We start from the raw sequence: 21963 nt of genomic DNA on the forward strand, positions 1-21963 counted from the left end.
GAAATATCATCCTTGAAAGTATTTCTTCTAATGGTTTTCTTTCTCCTTTTATATAGCATTCTTGAATATCTCAGCAGTTAAGTAAAAATTGAGGGCCTCAGAGACTGACTTTTTAAGACAGCCAAGGCATTAATCCACATGCGTGCATCGGCAACCACCAGGAATATAATTCATCTCAGTGCAGAGTTTCTCATTGAAAAACAGGCCAAGACTTAAGCAAATTGTGCATTTAGAGTTTCTTTTCCTTCTTCCTCTACATTCATTTTTTCTTTTTCCTTTTATGTTCATTTTAGTCATCCAGGGCCTTTCCACCTTTATCCTCCTTCCCCTTTACAAAGCATGAAAAAAACCCCCAGAAAGCCCAGCCATTGCACTTGCTTGTAACATATTCATTATAGTAAATAATCTAGTTCTTTGTATTCATAGAATGGCAGAATCTTTGTGTTGTAATAGCCTTTAAGATCAACTGTTTTAAATCACTTCCCAAATAGGATTTTTTCTGCATATTCTGGGTTGATGGCTGGTACATTTCTAGCACTTTTCAACACATTTCAGTAGTTTCATTAGAGAACATTTTCAGGGATAACAACTCTAATTGTTCTTATATTGAGTAAAAAACTTACTTCCCCACAGTGTTTGTACACAGAGCTTGATTCTGCACATGAAGTAATACAAAACAAAACCATTTCCCCATTATTTCAGCCCTTCAAAGTTCTGAAAACAGCTTCTTATTCCCCAAAGTCATCACTTCCCAAACTATTCCTTATTCCTTTAACATTACCCATGGATGCTAGTCAATAACACCTTAAAGATAGGATCCAGGAATAGACAACACATATAATACCATGCACATGTTCTAAAGGTGCCAAGTTCAAAGGGACTGAGATCTCTGTGATTTGGACACTTATCTTCTATTGATTCAGCCTAGGCTCATAATAGCTTTTGAGCAGCTGTGTCATGCTGTTACATCAGTGCCTTTCAAACGTGTCCAGGAAGCAGGGCTCTGAAAAGTCATGGGACTCTTTCTGGAATACAATAAAATTCTGAAGAGCATTACTTCTATCATTTCAACCAGGATCAATTGTACCAGCAGAAAATTTACCCATATTTAATATATCCATCCTACTACATCTCCAAAGGACAGAATTACTTTTTTCAGTTATATATATATATTTCTTTATAGGAGAAGGAAAATTTATTGGCAAAAAAAAAAAAAAAAACAATTGTAGGGAAAAAAGAATCAATTAAATACCCTCAAAAATGTAGTGAAAATATCATCACCATGAACTTTTAATGGCAAAATGTCTGCTATAGCCTTTGGAAGAACAGAGTTCCCTGAGAATAAGGTTCAAGAATGCCTGCCTTATGTTAATCATATACTACACAGAGTGGTATGAGAGTCAGCAAAGTGGAGAAAGCACTGAACTGCTGAACTGCCACGTGGCTAATGGGTTTAACTCTGGTATATACTGACTTTGTGACGTTTAGAAAGTCATTTAACTTCTCTGGCTTCAGTTTCCTTATCTTTTAAATAAGAAACTTAGGTTAGATGATATTTAAGATACATTTCTATTTTATTCCCCTTCAGGTATCATAACAAGATACCACAACCTGAGTGTCTTAACAGAAATTTGTTTCTTACAGCTCTGGAGGCTAGAAAGTCCAACATCAAGGTGACAGCCAATTTGGTTCCTGGTGAGGGCTCTTCTCCTTGATATGCAGATGGCTGCCTTCTTGCTATGTCCTCACATGTCAGGGAGCCAGTGAACTCTGGCATTTCTTCTTATAAGGACTAATCCTAGCAGATCAGAAACCCACCCTTACGACCCCATTTAACCTTAATTGCCTCCATAAAAGCCCTATCTCCAGATACACTGCTGGGCTTTAATGTATGAATTTGGAGGTGGGGTGGGACAAATATTCAGTCCATAACAATTTCCATCAATAAATTCTATTTTTTTAACCCTGTCTCAGACAGTTTTTAAAATTTAAACCATGTTGTCATATCTATCTTATGCTACGTGAACCTAAAAGTAAATTCTTCTCCATGGAATTTCTTATTTGCTCATTATTGATTTCATAATCAATTGCCTGCTATTCCTTAGGTACTGTTCTAGGTTTCAGGAAGTCATTAATAAACAAAAATGACAAAAATTAATTTCTACCTGGAGCTTACACTCCATCGGTGAGGCAGACAATGCCTAAGAGTAAAATCTATACCATGCCAGATAGCATTAAATGCAAAGAGACCAAAATAAAGCAGGAAAGGGCATTATGAACTATTGCGGCAAGGGAAGTTGAAATTTTAGATGGAAAAGGAAGTGAGAAACTGGCTGTGTGTATATCTGAGAGGAGAACACACCAAGCAGAGAAAACAACAAGAATCAAAGAGGCTGAGGTAGGGAAGTGGTTGGTTGTTCAGGGAAGAGCAAAGAGGTCAATATCATTGGAACAGAGTAAATGAAACTTACGGTATTAGGAGATGAAGTTCCAGAGGTGTCAGAACCAGGCCATTTAGGCTCGGGTTGATTATTTTCTAAAAAAAGATTTTTCTTTATTACTCTGAGTGTAATGGGAAGCTATTAGGAAGTTTAGACTGGTAGAAAGTGGGGCAAGATCTGGCTAATGTTTTAACAAGATCACTCTGATTGGGGCATTGAAAAAACTTTGGAGAGTACAGAGAAGGAAGGGGACCAGTTAAGAGGCTACCGCCTTAGTCCAGCTAAGAGATTAGGGCTTAATTTTATGTGGGAGTGGAGGTTTCTAGAAGGTAGTCCAATTCCCTTATAGTTTGAAAATGGAAAGAGCAGAATTAGTTGTTGTTTTGGACTATATATTGATGACGAGTTCTAGCACGTTTATCTTTAATTCCAAGTATATTTTTTGTATATATATTTTTTTTTTTTTGGTAGAGACAGGGTTTTGCCATGTTAGCCAGGCTTGTCTTGAACTCCTGACCTCAGGTGATTGACCACCTTGGCGTCCAAAGTGCTAATATTACAGGCGTAAGCCACTGCTCCTAGTTATAACTCACTAGTTTGTGAGTTTATCAGTTTATCAGTTTCTGTAATGAACATGACTTCTATCCTTTTCTAAGTGTTTCTATAAAATATCAGATGGGCTCCTGTCATAAATAGACCTCTGTATCAGCATAAATTACCTCCATTTAAAAAATACTGAACATTCAATATCTTTGGAGTAAGGATTGTTTATCCATCAATGCAGTTGAATTCAACTCAGTTCTCTAGTAACAGCTAAAAAGCTCCTATACATACTAGGTCTTCAGGACAGGGTAGTGATAAAGGAGAGAGTATTCATATATGACTAGGATATAACTTTCTCAAAGAAAGGTTGAAAATGTGGTAGAGACTGCACACAATCTTGTTAAGTGGTGGGATGTGGTTTGTAATTAAGTCATTTTAGGGAAATGGCTAATTGACTTGTGTGATCACAGGCCAAAGAGGGTATGGATATGACTCTGGGAAGGTGGCTGAATCAGGTGTGGAAGTTCTGACATGCTAAGAACTGGCTCTATTTCGCGTGAGGGACATTGGAGGTTTTAGTTTGTGGAATGGGATGGGTATGACTGTATGTGGGAGATGCCTCTAAAAGCAATGAGGCTAGGAGAAGGTTTCAGAGCAAGGCTAGAGTCCAGTTAGGTTACTGCTGCCTCTGTTCATTGGAGAGAAAGGTGACAATGGAGAAGAAAGAAGGGAATGGTGTCAGAGCTGTTTAAAAGGAAAAGTTACAGAATCACTTAGTGAATCAGGTATGAGAAATTAAAGTAGAAGTCAATTCAGATACTGCAACTGTGCAGCTGTGTAACTTTGTGGGTTGAGAAACAGAAGGCAAAAGAAAAAAAAATCACCTCTTTTTTGTTTTGTTGTTTTGTTTTGCTTCAAGAAAAGAAAAATCATGTCTAGTTTGAGACAGACAGGCCAGAGTCCTATATTATTAAATCTCATTGCTAATCAAGAGGTGGTACTTCTGATTCCAAAATTTCAAGATCATTGGTAGTTTCATGTATTGTTGCTAGCAATAAAAATGTTACAGTATATTTTCAAAGCATACATTACTTATACACATTGACCTAGTTATCTTACTCCAGAGAACTTATCTAAAATATAGTTTTGTAGCTTGTAAATGTTATTGAAGAAGTCTTTCACTGAATTTTTTTTTTGTCTTTATGAAAAAGGGAATCTAAAATGCCCCAGGAAAAGGGAATGATAAATTAGTTAGCTTACAACCTGAACAAATAAAATGTAATTATTTAATTAGAAGTATTATATAATGGCTCAAGCCTGTAATCCCAGCACTTTGGGAGGCCGAGGCGAGTGGATCACGAGGTCAAGAGATGGAGACCATCCTGGTCAACATGGTGAAACCCCGTCTCTATTAAAAATACAAAAAATTAGCTGGGCGTGGTGGTGCGTGCCTGTCATCCCAGCTACTCAGGAGGCTGAGGCAGGAGAATTGCCTGAACCCAGGAGGCGGAGGCTGCGGTGAGCCGAGATCATGCCATTGCCCTCCAGCCTGGGTAACGAGAGTGAAACTCCGTCTCAAAAAAAAAAAAGAAGTATTATATAAGACGATATTTCAATACAGAGAACTATTGTGATATATTTTCAGAGAACATAGGAAAACACAAAATATATCAAATTTATACATTTATATCAACATTAAGAATTCTGTAGTAAAGATTACAAAAGATTTTAGGAACAGAAAAAAAGGGTTAAGACAGCATCTAACTTGAAGTTTGAGCCAGACAACTTTAAATCCTGCCTACAACACATATGAAGACACAAAGAAAAACTGAAAACCACAGCATTGAAAAGGAGAAATGAAACCCTATAAAATGTCAGAATGTGAACGAAATTTCGACTATGTACAATGCCCCTGTGGCCTCTGTGTGGAAGGCCAACAAGAAACAAAGCAAATCCACCAGCTTAGCAAAATAGAAAGGCACTTTGTTCTTGTAGCTACAGCCTTCCTGCCTTAGAAATGTCACCCCCGAATCAACCACAAAGGCTCATTCAGCCCCCTTAGGGATGAGAGTTCTTTGTCAAGAGTTATATATTGCTAATATCTTTAATTCTATGGCTTTCCTCTCCACTTTATTTATAGCATCTTTTCATGCACAGAAGTTCTTAAATTCTTTTCTTTATGATGTGTGCTTTTTGTGTGTAAAAATATGTTCTAACCTGAGGTTATTAAGGTTTCTCCTGTATTATCTTCAGAAAGCCTTATAGTTTCACTTTTCACATTAATCTGTCACCAACCAAGAACTGGTTTTTGTATACGGTGTGATGCGACAGGCTAACTTCATTTTTTCATATGTACACCTAATCATCTCAGCCTCATTTATTAAAATATAGTTATTTTTACTGTAGCTACTCTCTGTCACTATGTTGGTTATAAATCTAGCATTCATAAATGCATATATCTATTTTTGAATCCTCTATTTTTTTCCATTAATTTGTTTATTCTTAAGCCAAAATTACACGTTCATCATGATTTTTTCCTTTCAACAAGTCTTTCTGTATGATAGAAAAATTCCTTCCATATTCTTCTTTTTGAGTGTTTTGGCTAGTATTGGCCCTAGGCTTTTCCATCTACAGTTTAAAATCAGCTTATTTATTGTCACCAAAGAAAAACCTGTTGGAATTTAGATTGCTATTTCATTTACTCTACAGATCAATTCTGGAAGGGTAACAACATTAAAATATTCAGTTTTCCAATCCATGATCACACTTCATCTATCCATTTATTTTGATCTTTTATACCTCTCATTAAGTTTTATACTTTTTCCTCTAGAGAACTAACACGTCCATTAGATTATGCAGAATTACTTGATATTTTTGTATACCATTGTGAAGATATTTTTAAAAAATCTCATTTTCTCTTTGCTACTTTTATTATATTTCTAAATCTCTTCTGAGATAGTAAATCAAAAAATCTGGAAAATATAGAAAGCTACAAAGCAAATATACAAACAGTTCCATTGTACTCTTTATCACCATGACTGTATATTTTAATTCTATAATGACATTTTTAGTTTCTTTGGAAACTAAAAATCCTTGTTTATTGTATCCATTTCCCCACTCCTCCCTCTTTTGTTTTTTGTCTTATTCTGTTAGACAGGAAGTAGAGAGAAACCTGTGGTGTGGTATTGCAACTCTGAAATAGAACTTTTAGGCAAGGAAATAATTTAAAAACAACAACATTGTAGTAGTAGTGTAGACTATAGATGGTAGATTGTCATAGATCATGTACGATCATCCTGTAACCCAAGCACATAATGGAGACAGAGAGAGGTTCATCTTGGTATGGAAGAGCCACATTCCATGACTATGAATAAGGAATTGAACTGGGAATTACACCTTGACTTCAATGACAATTTGACTCTTGCTCTAAAGGACAGGTATATATAGTATCTCTCACACACATAATGGTAGTGAACAAATCGTTAAAGGTTTCCTCTTTGTTAAGGAAAAATAAATAAAAAAAGGTCAATAGAGTCAAAATATTAACAGCAAACATTTCCTGAGTATATACTAAGTGATTTACATATACTAGTTCATTTAATATCAACACTGCTAGAAATTGGTTATGATTGTTATCTCTAATTTGCAGCTGAGGGCACTGTGCCACAGCATGCCATGTGATCCAGAGGACTCCATCACCCATACCTTCCCAGTGTTACTCTTTTATAGCTAAGCATTTCTTATACACATCTTGCCTAAGTCAGATTATGGAAACAAAAATGTTAATACAAGCCAAACAATGGTGATATCCTGTGGAGCACAAAATATTAGTCATCCACAGCTTCTTCACCTAGAAATAGGAATCGTAATAATTACTGTAAACTCCGCCTTTAAATGCAAAGCATAGTCTCTCTACTCTTCCTTTAATAACAAAGAATGTCCCTCCCTACCACTTATCCCATCAAAATTTTAACCCGTCTCTATGTTATCTCTATTGTGAATAACACCTTTTCAAATATTGGCTTTTTCTTTGGGTAATCAAACACTTCACTATAGTTCACATGAAGTATGCATGTTATTCAAAATAATCAAACAGAAGAAAAATGATATTTACATTGTGTTCTTATGAGAAAGTTATTCCACACACCTTGCTGGTGTTTAAGTCCCATATATTTCTAAGACTCTCTCTCTCAGCTCACAGGGAACATAATATGTGCTATTCAGAAGGGGTGAATACTTTAAAAATAAGCTTTTGGAAAGTATACTTGAAAAATGTTATTAGAATGTTTATTCCTCTTTCTTCTGGTGATACATAATTTGATTCTATATTATTTAGCAATTAGCATAAATTGATCAAATCCACTAACAGAATCATATAAAATCTTTCACCACATGTGCTAATTAAATTTTTGCTAATATAATTTCATTTACATTTCCAAAAGTACTCATTTAAGAAGTTTAAGAAAGATTAACATGTTGTTTTTCTTCTATGAATAATTGCATTTTGATTTTTTAAAAAGCTGCAAAAATCTCCTATTTCTCCTGTTAAACTAGAAGAAAAAGGAAAATAAAGAAATTACCTTTTTTGAGGTGGAATTCTACATCTGTATTTTCCAATGATGACCTATATTATAATTTAGCAAAAACTGTTTGCTAATTTTAAGAGTATCTGCCTTTCTAAAATATTGTTTTCAGTTCGTAATGTTTTTGTAGCTCATACTGAAGAATAAACTGAAATAAGCAACTGACTGTGGTTTACAGTGGTAATCACACCTTCTAAAGCTATCATTAATGCCATTAAAAATGAGTTGCCTGAAGCCTCAGTCGTTTTCTGTGACACCCTATGCCATTTAATAAGCACATCATTCATCAATTGCTTGCTTTGGTCTAAGTGGCCTCAAATTAATCATCTTTAAAGAAATGCTATTTTAAAGACAGTGGGAAGATAAGACCTAAATACACATTTTAGTGACAAAAGTTCAGAAAGTCAGAGAAAATAAAAAAGTATTCTTCTGTTTTTCCCATTTATCTTATCACTCGCTTAATCAATCTATATGTATTAAGCCCAAATTATGCTCTAAGCACTAATGTAGTAAAGAGTTTACATATAGGACATGAATAGATTACTATTAAAGAGTTTGGCTTCATGATACATTTTAATATGGATTGTTCAACTACACACTGCCTCCTAATTTACTAATTCCCATTTTAGGATGTGAATTCTTTGCCTTCCCACTCAGTTTCTTTGAGTATTGCAAAGCAGCAGAACACAACCCCTTAGCCCCTACAGATATGTTTTCTGACGAGTAATACTGTAAACATATTTCTGTACTCAAATTTTTCTGTGGTCTTCGACCTTTTCAGATGAGACTGTAGATAAAAACCTTTTGATTCCAAAGCTTCGAGGCTATCATGGTAAATTTCTTAGAGGAAGTTTTTGCTACTGTTTAGGGAAGACTGTTAAGAGTGAAAACATTGTGTCCTCACTGGAATAGTTTGGGTTCTTCTGCTGCCCAGGAGCAGGTGTTTAGCTGCCTGGAACTAGGATCCAGACCCTAGATATTCCATTCTGTTTATGGACTGTTCATTTCAGTTCAATTTACAGGCTCTCATAGAAAAAAACTATAATCTCCTTTCTTTCTCTTTCTCTCATTTCCTATCTTGAAAGTTGCTTTAGAAATCTCACGACAAATGATGTAATTATAACTGTGGCTTATTTTTCCTGCAAGAAAGCCTTTGTTTCTCTGAAAAGTACACCCACTCTTTCTCATATGAAGACACTTCACCTCTTACTTCACCTATCTGGATACTGCAAATGCCCTGATTCAGCCTCACCTTTCATTCCCTGGGTACTATCATCTCCTCCACCTGTCATATAGTGTGTTTGTTAAGTATAACGATGCATTTAAAGCATATAACACAGCCCTATAAACAACAATACTACTTAGTGGCAGTAACAATAAGCAGTAAAATAAAAAGGGCTTTCCTTGAAAGTAAATATATTCTCAAATGATTATACACCTGAAGATAACGGACAAGAGAAAAAAGAAATAAGTGACCGACTTACATTTGTGGCATACATTATTTACTTCAAAATTCGTACCTTAGGAAATTATATGTACTATGGAAATTTCTTTCTAATTATCATGGGGTTAACGCAGAGCTGTTAGTGATACACCAAAATAAAGAAGGTTGATTTAGCTCCAATTGCAAGTCTAAGACGTGAGGTTTTTTTTGCTTTTGTTTTTTGTTTTTTTTTTTAGGTAGTACAGTCAAAATATTCTTAATTTACTCAAAATTCTATTTATATATTTTACTTTACGAATGTAAACAATTTAAATGTATCTCTTATTTATTTTATATGGAGAAAATACTTTTGTATCAAACAATTGTTTTAAAACATAGTAATAATTTTGAATAAATATTTAGGGTAGGAATGAATTAAGTAGAGTTAATTTAGTTAAACTTCAACAATTCAATAGGGAGTAAATAACGGTATCTGGTATAATATATTTTTGATGATTTAGCAACAGATAAATTGTTAGCACCTTTTTCATAGAACGAATATCTATGCTTATTTTAGAATTTTTTGGTCACATTTTCAGTAGTCTGAAATCTTTCAGTAAAAAGTAGAAACATTTAATTCTTATTCATAAAAAACTATTAGTTGATTACCTAGAACAGATGAGGGATACAACGGAAAGAACAAGATACAGCATTTTGGGGGGAAAAGTCTACCAAAACTCTATGTATAGTTGAATGCATTAAATTTTCCATTCCTTTGAAATTTTGTACAACAGAATTAATGAACAGAGACCTAATACAAATTAGCTTAAGCAAAAATAGAATTTATCGGTTCAAGTACTTTGAAAAGTTCAGGGTTAAGACTGGGATTGAGACTGATCATAGGCACACTAAATAATCCAGAAAGCTCCAATGATGTCAATAAATGAGTTAGACTCAGTATCTCCCCTTTCCTCACCCTCTCCCTCATGGATACCAGAAGAGGACTATAAATCATTATACAGATCAACCTGGACATCTCTTGTTCATGTATAACCTTTCTTCTACTTCACCTATATTGTTATTACCCAATAGGTCTAAAGGAATGATTTCACAAGCAATATCAAACAACTGTGTAATGAGTTTTTATAAAGAATTGATTCCATAGGCTAAAAGCATTATTCATAATTAATAGAATATAAAAAAACTGTAATTATAAAAACATGCACCTACTTTCCAAATTTTTCTTAGTTTTATTTAGTGTATGATCAGCTTTAAGTGTAATTTATATACCGTAAGATGCACTCATTTAGTGTGCAGTTCAATTAGTTTTGATAAATACATGCATCTGTGTCACCTCCTTAATCAAGACATTTAATATTGCCATCACTCAAAAAGTGCCTGTGCCTTTTTGTGGTCAGTTCTGTCTACTCCTGGCCCCAGCCTACCACTGATCTCATTTCCATCACTCTAAATGAGGCTCACTGCTTCTAGAATTTTATGTAAATAAAATCGTGGTGTCAACTCTATTGAGTTTGCTTCTTTCATTCATGGTGTTGTAGAGATTCATTCATATGGGAACCTATGTCAGCAGTTTGTCCTTTCCTCCCTTTTTTGGCTGGGTGGTATTCCACTGTATGAGTACATCATCATTTGTTTATCCATTTCCATGTTGATTTAGAATAAACTTTCGAATTAGCTCTAATTAGAAGATATTTTAAATTAAGCAAGTTCTTATGTGTCTATATGTCTTCATTTCTTTTGGGTAAATACCTGAAAATAAAATAGATGGATCATAATGATAACCACATGTTTTACTTTATAAGCAATCATAAACGGTTTTTCAAAGTGTTTATAACATTTTACATCCCAAACAGCGATGTATGAATTCCTGTTCCTCACCCTGGCGAGCACTTGCTGCTGTTGATATGTTAAATTTTAGGTATTCTGGGATGCATCGTGGTACATATCACCGTGGTTTTCATAAACATTCCCCTGCTGACTCATGACACTGAGTGCTTTCCTGGGCCTCATCTTAACTGTTACCTTTAAACTCCTCATAGTAGATTTAAAAATTGACAAAGCAGCCACAAAACATTCTCTTGTGATTAACTGATATGAAACTTCATTTTCGTGCATTTATTCATCTTGTGATTACTGAATGTCTTCTAGATGGGCACTGTGCACCTGCTAAGGGTACAGAGGGAATACAGCTTGAAGCACTCTCTCATGAAGCTTACTTATACTCTGTAAGCTCTATGGAAGTGAATGGCACTTGTGAACTGCTGAGGATGACAAAAGATTATAGTTGTCAAATGTTTTGTTTCACGGAAACTCAGAATACGTGCAACGAAATAACAGTACTTTAGCCAGAGGTATGACATGACTGACTACATATTTTAGAAAGCTATTTTTGCTCTGTTTAAAACCAGAGTGTTTGACTCATCAGTGTACAAATGAGTAGACTTTTCAAGCATAAATTCAACCAGCTTCAGCTGCATTATGAAGTTATTAGAAATACGTTGTTTACTAAAGCCACAGAAGAGGGCCCTGTGTTTATATTTATTATTTCTAAGTTTCTTGTGTTACGATTTATTTTGAGCCACCAAAACTTTAGTGTTTGTGAACTACATTTGTTCTGACCAGAACTTTTGGCTTTTTAGTTAGCGCCAAGCAGAGATATGATGATCTCTGATATTTTTAAAAAATTAAGTTAGTCATAAAACATCTTCAAGGTGTTGTGATTTACTCATGGGCTATTTCAGCAGAGCCCAGCAGCTTTAGTTTCCAGAATTTACAATAGGTTTAACTAGTGATCTCTCTCAGTGAGTTTTAATGGCATATTACAGAGATAAACCAAGATTATATTGACCCATCAATGTTTTCACTACATTCGACCTTTTGAATTTATGTAGACATTTCTATGTTCAACTTTAAGGTTAACATAACTTTGTGATTCAGGCACCCTTTGCCTTCCACTAGGAAATTGGAGGGAGCCATATCATAGCTTTCTCCACGTCAATCTGGGAATCCAGGAGATAATAGAGAAGATAAAATCAAGGATTAAAATTACCTCAAGAGTAGAATTAGGTATTTGGAGTGTATGTTCAGCTATGAGTGGAAGCAAAATTAGACATGAGGTGTAGCTGAGCAGGAGTTTTTGTTGGAGTAATAGAATGGCCAAATAAAAGGGCCAGTGAGGAGCTGTCGACCCTCCCAGATGGAGGGACTCTACACAGTAGAGGCTGGCTTCTGGTGGCCGAGGTGACAGGTGTGAAGAACCATCTGTGTGCTATGGCGTGGGGCAAGACACCAAATACCCAAGAAAATAACCCATAGCAAACAGAATTGGAATAAATGAGACAGAGGTTTGAGAACAAGGGAAAAACTACAGATGTAGCAAGCTAAAGTGTAAGGCAAGGTCACAGAAAAAAGGCTGGGACCCAGAAATCACAGTGTCAGGGTGCAACCAAGAGCAAATTTGAGCTCCTTCTGTTTTCACGCAGCACTGGACTGATCCCAGGAACTGGAATGGCATGGACCTTATCAGCAAGATGAGCTGCAGGTTAGAAGGCAAGGATGACAGATACTTGCTAACATCCTCTTGAACGCTGTTTTGAGGCTTGTGCCCCTAGTCCAGTAAGCAAGAATGTTCTTCCAAACTTGACTTAGCTCCCCACGCTGCTGCTCTGTGTTGGGTAGTGTGAGTGAAGAGTGTTCAGCTGTCTCAAAACAGTCATGCCCCAGGAAACTACTGAAGCAAGAAGGGCTTGATTTGCCCTTATAGTCAGTGCCTTTCTGACCCCCTTTCCAGTCTGTAGAACTTGCCATATGTGATAAGTCTTCAGAGAAACACAAACACAATGCCAGCCTTAGAAGCAACTGACACTTTTAATGGCTCTTTGCCTCCCCAGAGAGGAGAGCTGTTCTACCTTTGGTCTTCTTTTAGCTGCCTCTCTTCTTTGCCACTGTCAGAAGGCATGCCCTGCTAAGATGCTCTTCTAATTCCTACTGCCACTTTCGTCTCAGAAAAAGAAGAAAAAGGAGCAAAGGAGCAAAGTACTGTATTCTCCCTCTCCTCATTTCTCCCAACACCACAGCCTTCACCACCAAACAGCTTGCATCTCATAACTAAAGGGATTTAATTACAGCTGCAATCGTTGGCTGCTCATGGATCTTTACACTTAATAGTACATACAACAAACTTCTGAGATGCCTAAAGTTGCCCAGAATCTGATCTCATGTCTACAAATAACTGTCAAACAATACAGTAGATATTTAGTAGAAACATTCAGACTAGAAAAACTCAAGAGGCGAACTTATTTCCTTCCTTCCTTCCTTCCTTCCTTCCTTCCTTCCTTCCTTCTTTCCTTCCCTCACTCCCTCCTTCCCTCCCTCCCACTTACACATCCATTTATTCTTCCATTCAGTGTTTAAATAGCTATATATGCATCATATCCTTAATATCATAAAATACTATTAACTCAGTATTTTTTTCCTGGCATATACATTTCCTGGAACTGTTCTAAGCGCTGAAGAGATAGAAAAAAAAAGGTTTCTGGAAATGGCTCATTGGCCTTCATCTCTAGTTAGGACTTCCCAGTAGCTAGATATGAGTGCATCTAAATGCCTCTGTAACAGCTCAGATTCAGTAGGCTCACAACTGAACTCCTCCTGTTTGCCTTTCAGCAAAATCATAACTTCACTATGTGTTTCAAAAATCTTCAGTGGCTTTACAGAAATTACTGAATATAGCCCTTTTTTTGCCTAATATTCATGGTCTTCTATATGAACTTTCAGCCATAATTTTTAACATTTTCTCCTTTTGTTTCGAGACAGGGTCTTATTCTGTCCCCCAGGCTGGAGTGCAATGGCACAGTCTCGGCTCACTGCAACCTCCGCCTCCTGGGTTCAAGTCACTCTCCTGCCTCAGCCTCCTGAGTAGTTGGGACTATAGGTGCGTGCCACCACACCCGGGTAATTTTTGTATTTTTAGTAGAAATGGGGCTTCATCACGTTGGCCAGGCTGGTCTCAAACCCCTGATCTCGTGATCCACCCACCTTGGCCTCCCAAAGTGCTGAGATTACAGGTGTGAGCCACCGTGCCGGCCTCTGTTACTATTTTCTATTACTAATTGCATATAGTCCTCATTCCATTGGTGTCACTTAATTTATGCTTTCTAAAGCTTTGTTTATATTGTTTCTATTGACCAGAATGGCGTGTGTGTATGTGTGTGTGTGTGTGTGTGTGTGTGTGTGTGTGTGTGTGACAGAGAGAGAGAGAGAGAGAGAGAGACAGAGAAACATATTAGAGAAAAATAAATTTGCTCATCATCTATTCAGTGAGTATACACTCCACATATTAGTGAGACTGAGATGGAAATTCTAAGTTCACCTTTTCCTTCCAAATCGTTCCCTGTGTCTCTCATGTGGTGGGTATATGAATATACTAAGACTGTATTAATATACTAAGACCAACTTTTGCATTAAGATGCATGTATTTTTTTCATATGTCATAGCCCATAAACATAGCCACCCATTCTATTTGGTGATTGACTGAAGAATCTGTTCTTTGTTCCAATGACAGAGGAAAATCTGGCTATATTGGATTCATTAGATCATCATTAACCTGGCCTGTGAGTAGAACTGTATATATTCTGTGTTTTTCAGATTAATTAAAAGACCTTCGGGTGTTACTTTGAATATATACAATTATTATCACCCTCTCCAATCTTGTAGCTCAATGCCTGATAAGATGTAACTTTATGGTGCTGTTATTTTTATATATCCCCCAAGAAGTTATATCCTCCTTGAATACAGCATCTGTGACAATAACCTCCCAACCATTTAGTTTGAGCCTTCTACAGCATTGGGGCTTGATGCCTAAGGACTGGATGAATTAATGGCAGGTACTTAAAATGGTGACTGTTGAAAAACAGGAGGATGCCTAGAAACAGGCATTTTAGGGCTTTATGTTTCCAAGGAAACCTCTAAAGCCTTACTCTATTCAAAACAGAACTTGAATGCCATGCTTACTAGCACAGGCCCCAGTGACAGGAAAGTGCATATGTTTGGAGTTGAGAAGAGGAAAGCAGGAAAGAGGAAAGAGGAAAGTGATTAGGAGGTGCCCTGAACAGAAAATCTTGATTGGAATCTACTAACTAAAGATTAAGTCATGCAAAGGAAAAAATTCATGTCAGTTTCAGCAGCATCCAGGAAGTTTCCAGTGTATATTCTTAGAGACATTTGTCACTTACGTCATTTCAGATAACTTTATAATCAAGATAATAACTTTCGTATGTTAGTATTTTCAAAGCAGCTTTAAGTTTATTGATTTTCTCAGTTATTGGATGATTAAGATCATTTTTTTAGGGATTTCATGAAAATTAATCTAAGCCATATACCATAGTGTCAGCAGCTGGAATCCATAATGCAATGTTCTTCTGTTTGCTAGTTATCTTTGTTGAATAACTCCATAAGAATATAACTGCTATAAAATCCCAGTTCAAAGATTCTTTCACTTATCACAATTTATAATTACTTTAGTTGAATCTTTTGTTTTCTTGATTTCTTCTATAGGTCTTTATAAAGAGTTCAGAGCCATGAGGTCAGGAACCATGATTGCCTTCCTTCTGCATCCCCAACATCCGAGATAATAATGTCCACAGAGCACTAGCTTTACTAGCAATTTGTTGCATTAGTGGATTGATGAACAAGAGCTATCTAAGTCAGCTGGTTTGATTTCAACCAAGAAATTTCTCCATTTGCCTTGAGATTCAGCCTCACAGGACTTGATCATTCTAAGGACCAGAAGGCTAGGAAAAATTACCTACATGGCTTGACATGAAACAGAAAGAGCTATAAAACTCAGCCACAATGATTTATTAATGTTCTAAACTGTAATGTATAACTCTGGTACAAGTGTTTAATCTTCCTAAATGTAAATATTTTGTTTTCACTTAATTATTACACTTGATTGATGCATCTTCTTATATTCTAAGTGGCGGAGAGACCGTGAGAATGTTGAAGACTGACCGTTGAGTAAGAATGCTGATGGCAGTAGAAGAGGGAGCAATACTGCCATATCTGGTGTTTAAAGGGAAACGTCGTATTTAATTCCTGGGGAAGCAACCAGTCAGAGATGAGGAGAAAACTCTTTGGAAGTTCTTCAGTTTGCTTTTTCCTTAGTGAAGCTCAAATTTTATCATAGTAGATAAGGACTTCTGATGATTTGTGCAGTGTGAGTATGTTACAAATGATACATTACTATATGGAGAGGGGCACACACATTTTTAAACAGGTCATAATGTAATAGCATTTTCTAAAGAAATGGTTCTCGAAAAGGAAAGCGTTTGCAGTTTGCTAAGTAAACCATAGTGTCTTCCCTGAGGATATCCAAGAAGAGGAGGGAGAGAAAGAGAGAAAGAAATGACCCAGTAAAGAATCCTTGTAAATATGCTAATTGTACCTCCTGATGGTTTTTACTAGCAGAAAGATAATGAGACTCTTTTCTGTGGCATCCTTTTTGCAGGATATGTCTAGTCTGCGTAGGTTGCTTCCAGCAACCTAGTGAATGAGGAACTCGTGGGTTTGTGGGATGTGGCCCAGTGGAAGATGTTAGGTCAACGGTATAGTTACGGAAGAAACAAAGCAAGTTGTTTCGTAACCACAATACTTCCTTGTGGAAGCGATGGCCTACGTGCATCACTTAGAAACCTCACACATTAAATCCAGACCAGGCCACATCCTCGTGTGGCACAGGATGTGAGGAGCTGCACTAGCGATCTCAGATATTTTTGTGAATTGCCTTTTTGTTTTTTTTTTTTGAGACGGAGTCTCATTCTGTCACCAGGCTGGAGTGCAGTGGCGCAATCTTGGCTCACTGCAACCTCCGACCCCCTGGTTCAAGCGATTCTCCTGCCTCAGCCTCCTGAATAGCTGGGACGACAGGCATGTGCCACCATGCCCAGCTGATTTTTGTATTTTTTTAGTAGAGACAGGGTTTCACCATGTTGGCCAGGATGGTCTCAATCTCTTGACCTCGTGATCTGCCCACCTGAGCCTCCCAAAGTGCTGGAATTACAGGCGTGAGCCACCACGCCTTGCCTGTGAATTTCATTTATTGCCACCTGCATCTTTTGAATTATTAGCAAAGCTGGACACTTGGTAAGATCTCTTTGTGAGTCTGATTTGGCAGTCTGGCTCTTTGTGTTGTCTGAGCTCTGAAAATGATTTTAAATGAATTAATAGGCATTTTTCCGGATAAGACATAGATTTTGGTAGAAAGTAAATGTAATATTTCCTCCACAAGGTAAACTGTAAGTACTCATTGCAAGGAGCATTGGGACATCAGTAATTCCCTTGTTTTATTCAAAATGTCTAAAGTTTCTCTCATTAAAAAATGTACTCAGAGAAACTGTCTTATGGGATTCAAGTTGAGTTATCAAGACAAACAGGGTGCAGAAACGAAGGGAATTTAAAATGAGTTGCTATTTTTACATTGAACATAATTTCTTTTTATAAAATAATTTTATGTCTATTAGTAACAAGCTGGATCTAATCAGATAGGAAGGTTTATGTATGGGAGGAGAGACTGAATTGTCCTTAGGAATAGTAAGTGGGTGTAAATGTCAAAGAAAAACAATAATAATTTATACTTTCTCTTTAAGCCTTCATGAACAGCTTATTATATAAAAAGCAATACATAAGGTAATAAAATATACCTTACTACCTTGAGAGATTGAACTGGAAACTAAGAAGAATTTCTTTCTAGAAGGAAATTTAAAGAAAAAGGATAGCATTGTTCTTCAGAATAACTTGAATCAAATGCCCATGGCTGCTAGAAGTAAATTTTTACTTATTTATTTACGTACTTATTTTTTGAGACAGGGTCTCACTCTGCTACCCAGACTGGAGTACAGTGGTGCGATCTCGGCTCACTGCAATCTCTGCCTCCTGGGCTCAAGTGATCCTTTCACCTCAGCACCCTAAGTAGCTGGGACCACAGGTGTACACCACCATGCCCAGATAATTTTTGTATTTTCATTTTTTGGAGAGATGGGGTTTCACAATGTTGCCCAGGCTGGTCTCCAGCTCGTGAGCTCAAACTATCTGCCTGCCTCAGCCTCCCAAAGTGCTGTGATATTATAGTCCTGAGCCACCATGTCCAGCCATAAGGATATTTAACCAACTTACTGAAAAGCACATTCAAGGATCCTTACTATGTCATCTCCCTCTAACCCAACTCTCCCAGCTGAACTAGCTCTGGCCAGGATATTTGGCTCTTGCTTGATGTTCAGGGCATCAGAAACTAAACTAGAGCTTAGAGGAGAGAAAGCAGTAGGAATGCCCTCTCCTTGCCTGGCATGAAACCTGCCACGAACTTCTTGGCACTAAAGAAAAGAGAGTAACATTATCAGTAATCTTTTCAGAGATAAATTTTCAGTGAGATAAGTAAAATAGTGATCAGACATCCCAATTTTTCAAGAAATACACTTTTAGCTGATGTTAGGAGAATTACATTTCATTACAACTATATTGTGCCTTTGTTTCAATTTTGTAATTAAATCACTGAATCTTCACAGCGAGGTGTTTCCTGAAATCTTATGCAGAAGAATTTTGCTTCTTGTATATGTTTGATTCATTTTCTGTTTTACTTGTCATATTCTAAGAGATTATGAAAGACATATATAAATTCTCTTTTTTCTTTAATTACAGTTTTTCTCTTTCCTAATTATTTGAAGCAAATATACCTTTCTAGAGTTACAGGTTTTTCAGTGAACCTTCCTAATAAAGTGCTACATATGTACTTCAAGAATAGATAGCTAAAGACAATAATCATTTTTTATCTATTTAATCAAGATGGCAACTCACTGTCTTGTTTCTTATCAAAGAATTGCATTTGCCATATGTTCATAACTTGGCTTTTGATTGTTTACAATATGTGACTGAACTTAGCTCTTAGTCCATCAGGTATAATTATTAAGATCCAGGCTAAGATTTTTATCTGAAGCTCTAAGGAAAATAATTATGGAAGAGAGCCAGTTAAGAGAAAAATAAGAGTAGAAAATTTAAATTTGATTCCATTCAAAGAAAGAACAAAAACTATAATGCATGATTATCTTGTGCCAAGTTAGTTTTCTGTTTTATTTGCATGGAGGGAGGTCAAAATTAAGGTGCAAGTCAGACCTACAAGACTTCAAGTGAATCCTCCTATGACAGGCCATGAAACACTCATAGGTCTGAAATGACTTGGAAGAGCTACAGAGAAGGCTTTGGAACTCTAAACAACATCAGCATGCAGATTTCCTTCTGCCTGGAATTTTGTTTCTTTGAATACTTTAAGGAAATGACTTATTCAGAAAAAAAGCATTTTTTAAAATGGAAGAAAATAGTAACAAAGGAAGACAAAAATAGTGCAATCTCTCAGAAAATATCAGTCCAGCAAAAAGTTAGGAGTGGAAGAACAAAGAACTATTTAGGCAGAGGATTGCTGCCTGCCTGTCCCAAAGCAGGTACCATAATTACAAGTCCCTTGGCAGTCAGTTTGCAGCAGGTAAGCGGAAGGTATCCTCGTGTCCCCTTGCTTGTGTCCATTCTAAAATATTAAAAACAGGTAGGGTGACATCATTCCATAGGTCTCTAAGTTAATTTGTACATTTTTTCAGAAGTTATTCAACCAGGGGTTTAATAACTTGTTTTCATGCCACAACTATCTGACTGTTTAAATAATCATCTTCCTCCAAGTCTAACAGACAGGCTCATTTAAATATTCCGGAACTGTAATATTCTCTAGTTAACTCTGATGAAGACACTAAAGGAAGGATGCCAAAGAGACTTGGATCCAGAATACAATTCTGATGAAGAGCTTATTTCTTTGGAGCAATAAAAACTCGAGATTTGATGGAATTTTCCTGAAAAGTTAATTTCTAGAAAATGGTTTCCTGCCTATAGTTATAATACTGATGTTTTAGAGAAGGGAGTTCCTTCTAGAAGCATCTTTCATTTTTTTTGATATTGAAAGAACTTTGGATTATTCAAAAGAGTATTTTTTTCTTAAAAGTTGCCCTTCAGGATTACTTTTTAATAGTGATTAATTCACTTACTTCTCACCATTTTTCAGTGTCCTTAGACCATGATTAACTTTGACACTGTAACAAAACATCAGCTCTCCTAGTCCTTGTCATGCAAGAATATCGGCTGCACAGTGACAAGTGACTTTCTGCTACTTTCTGTGTGACTTTAGTCAAGACTCTTATGCAAATGCAATCATTGATACATTGCTGTTAACTGGTTATTACATTGCAAATACCAAATAGTAACCCTACAAGATTGCTATCACTTCTTTATTGAAAGTTTTTCCTTTATTAATGGGAAAAATGTATTTGTTAGCATGGGTAAAACTACCAAAAGAATTCCATATGCTTAGTCAGGATTGCCTTTTATCAAGCTTGATATTTTAGAAATATCAGCAAGCACACCTGTATCTGAAAATTATATTTCAAAACAAAATTCTTGATCTAGAGAACAACCACGTTTGAAATAGGATTTCACTTTTGGGTGTCATTTTTATGAAGTTAATATTGTCCCAGGTAATACCATGCTGTCAGAGGCTGTGTTTACTTAGCTGTCCCCAAAACAGTAGAGAAGTTAAAAAGAAAAAAAAAATACTGTGAAATGAGTCTCCAGTGACTAACAAGTCTCCTTCCAGAGAATGAATTATAAAACTTCATCAAGTCCACCAAATCTGCTTCCCGCAAACTCTATATATAAGCCACTCTAACCAGGACTTGTGACATAATTTGCAGGGTCAAGTGAAAAATGAAAATGTGAAGCTCTTTGTTTAAAAAGTTTTAGAAATTTCAAGATGGTAACAGCACATCACTAAAGCAATTGTGGAATCTTCCTAAGCACAGAAACCAGTGCAGACTGGTTGGCCACGGAGCTGGCCCTGGTTTTAACTGTAATACTACTGTTTGCTATTATTATTATTAATTATTTTGAAACAGGCTCCCTCTCTGTCTCTCTCTGTCACCCAGGTTGGAGTGCAGTGGTGCCATCTTGGCTCTCTGCAACCTCTGTCTACAGGGTTCAAGCTATTCTCCTGCCTCTGCCTGCCAAGTAGCTGAGACTACAGGCGTGTGCAGCCACGCCCAGCTAACTTTTGTATTTTTTAGTAGGGATGGGTTTCACCATATTAGGCGGGCTGGTCTCAAACTCCTGGCTTCAAGCGATCCGCCCGCTCAGCCTCCCAAAGTTCTGGGTTTACAGGTGTGAGCCACTGCGCCTGGCTGCTATTAAATTAATGCTGGTGGATCTTTTGAAAACAAAACCAAACGCTAACAGTAAGCATTTGAAATGTGGCAAATTATTTAGGAATATGCCTTTTTGTTTTTGTTCTTCAAATCTACCTCATGTCTGACACACCTACGGAGATGAAGCCTAGGAAGATCAGTGCCTCAAGTCACTATACTAACGTCTCCCTGACACTTCTCATCACTCATAAATGTAAGCTATCACCATCCAGTCAATCAGGGTTAATTAATTTTTCTGCCTGAGGTCACAACTCCCCCATACTTCTCATTTTTCATCCCATTGACTCCATGCATAGGCATCTATTTAGAGTTTACAACCTTGAATTTTATGTAAAGATCTCAGGGAACACATAAATGGATAGATGATTGTAATTGATGTTAACTTATTACCTTTTGTTGTCTTTCTGTGTTTATGCCTAAACAATATTTTGATTTTTTAAACTTTATTATGAAAATTTCGGGGCCGGGCGCGGTGGCTTAAGCCTGTAATCCCAGCACTTTGGGAGGCCGAGGCGGGTGGATCACGAGGTCAAGAGATCGAGACCATCCTGGTCAACACGGTGAAACTCCATCTCTACTAAAAATACAAAAAATTAGCTGGGCATGGTGGCGCGTGCCTGTAATCCCAGCTACTGAGGAGGCTGAGGCAGGAGAATTGCCTG

At 36.7% G+C, this 21963-nt stretch overlaps 1 protein-coding gene and 1 long non-coding RNA gene across 2 annotated transcripts in view; one reads left to right on the plus strand and one right to left on the minus strand.

Moving 5' to 3' along the window:
• CNTNAP2 (contactin associated protein 2) overlaps positions 1-21963 on the minus strand; it is a 2272324-nt gene that overhangs the window by 626074 nt on the left and 1624287 nt on the right. The gene's annotated exons all lie outside the window — the stretch shown is intronic.
• LOC116528059 lies at positions 1724-20543 on the plus strand. The gene is made up of 3 exons (XR_004258834.1): positions 1724-3022; positions 6417-6421; positions 20533-20543. It is a non-coding gene; the product is annotated as an uncharacterized LOC116528059 (long non-coding RNA).

This window comes from Sapajus apella, unplaced genomic scaffold, assembly GCF_009761245.1.
Source record: "Sapajus apella isolate SASKATOON/1434 unplaced genomic scaffold, GSC_monkey_1.0 scaffold56, whole genome shotgun sequence".
In the NCBI taxonomy this organism is placed as follows: Eukaryota; Metazoa; Chordata; class Mammalia; order Primates; family Cebidae; genus Sapajus; species Sapajus apella.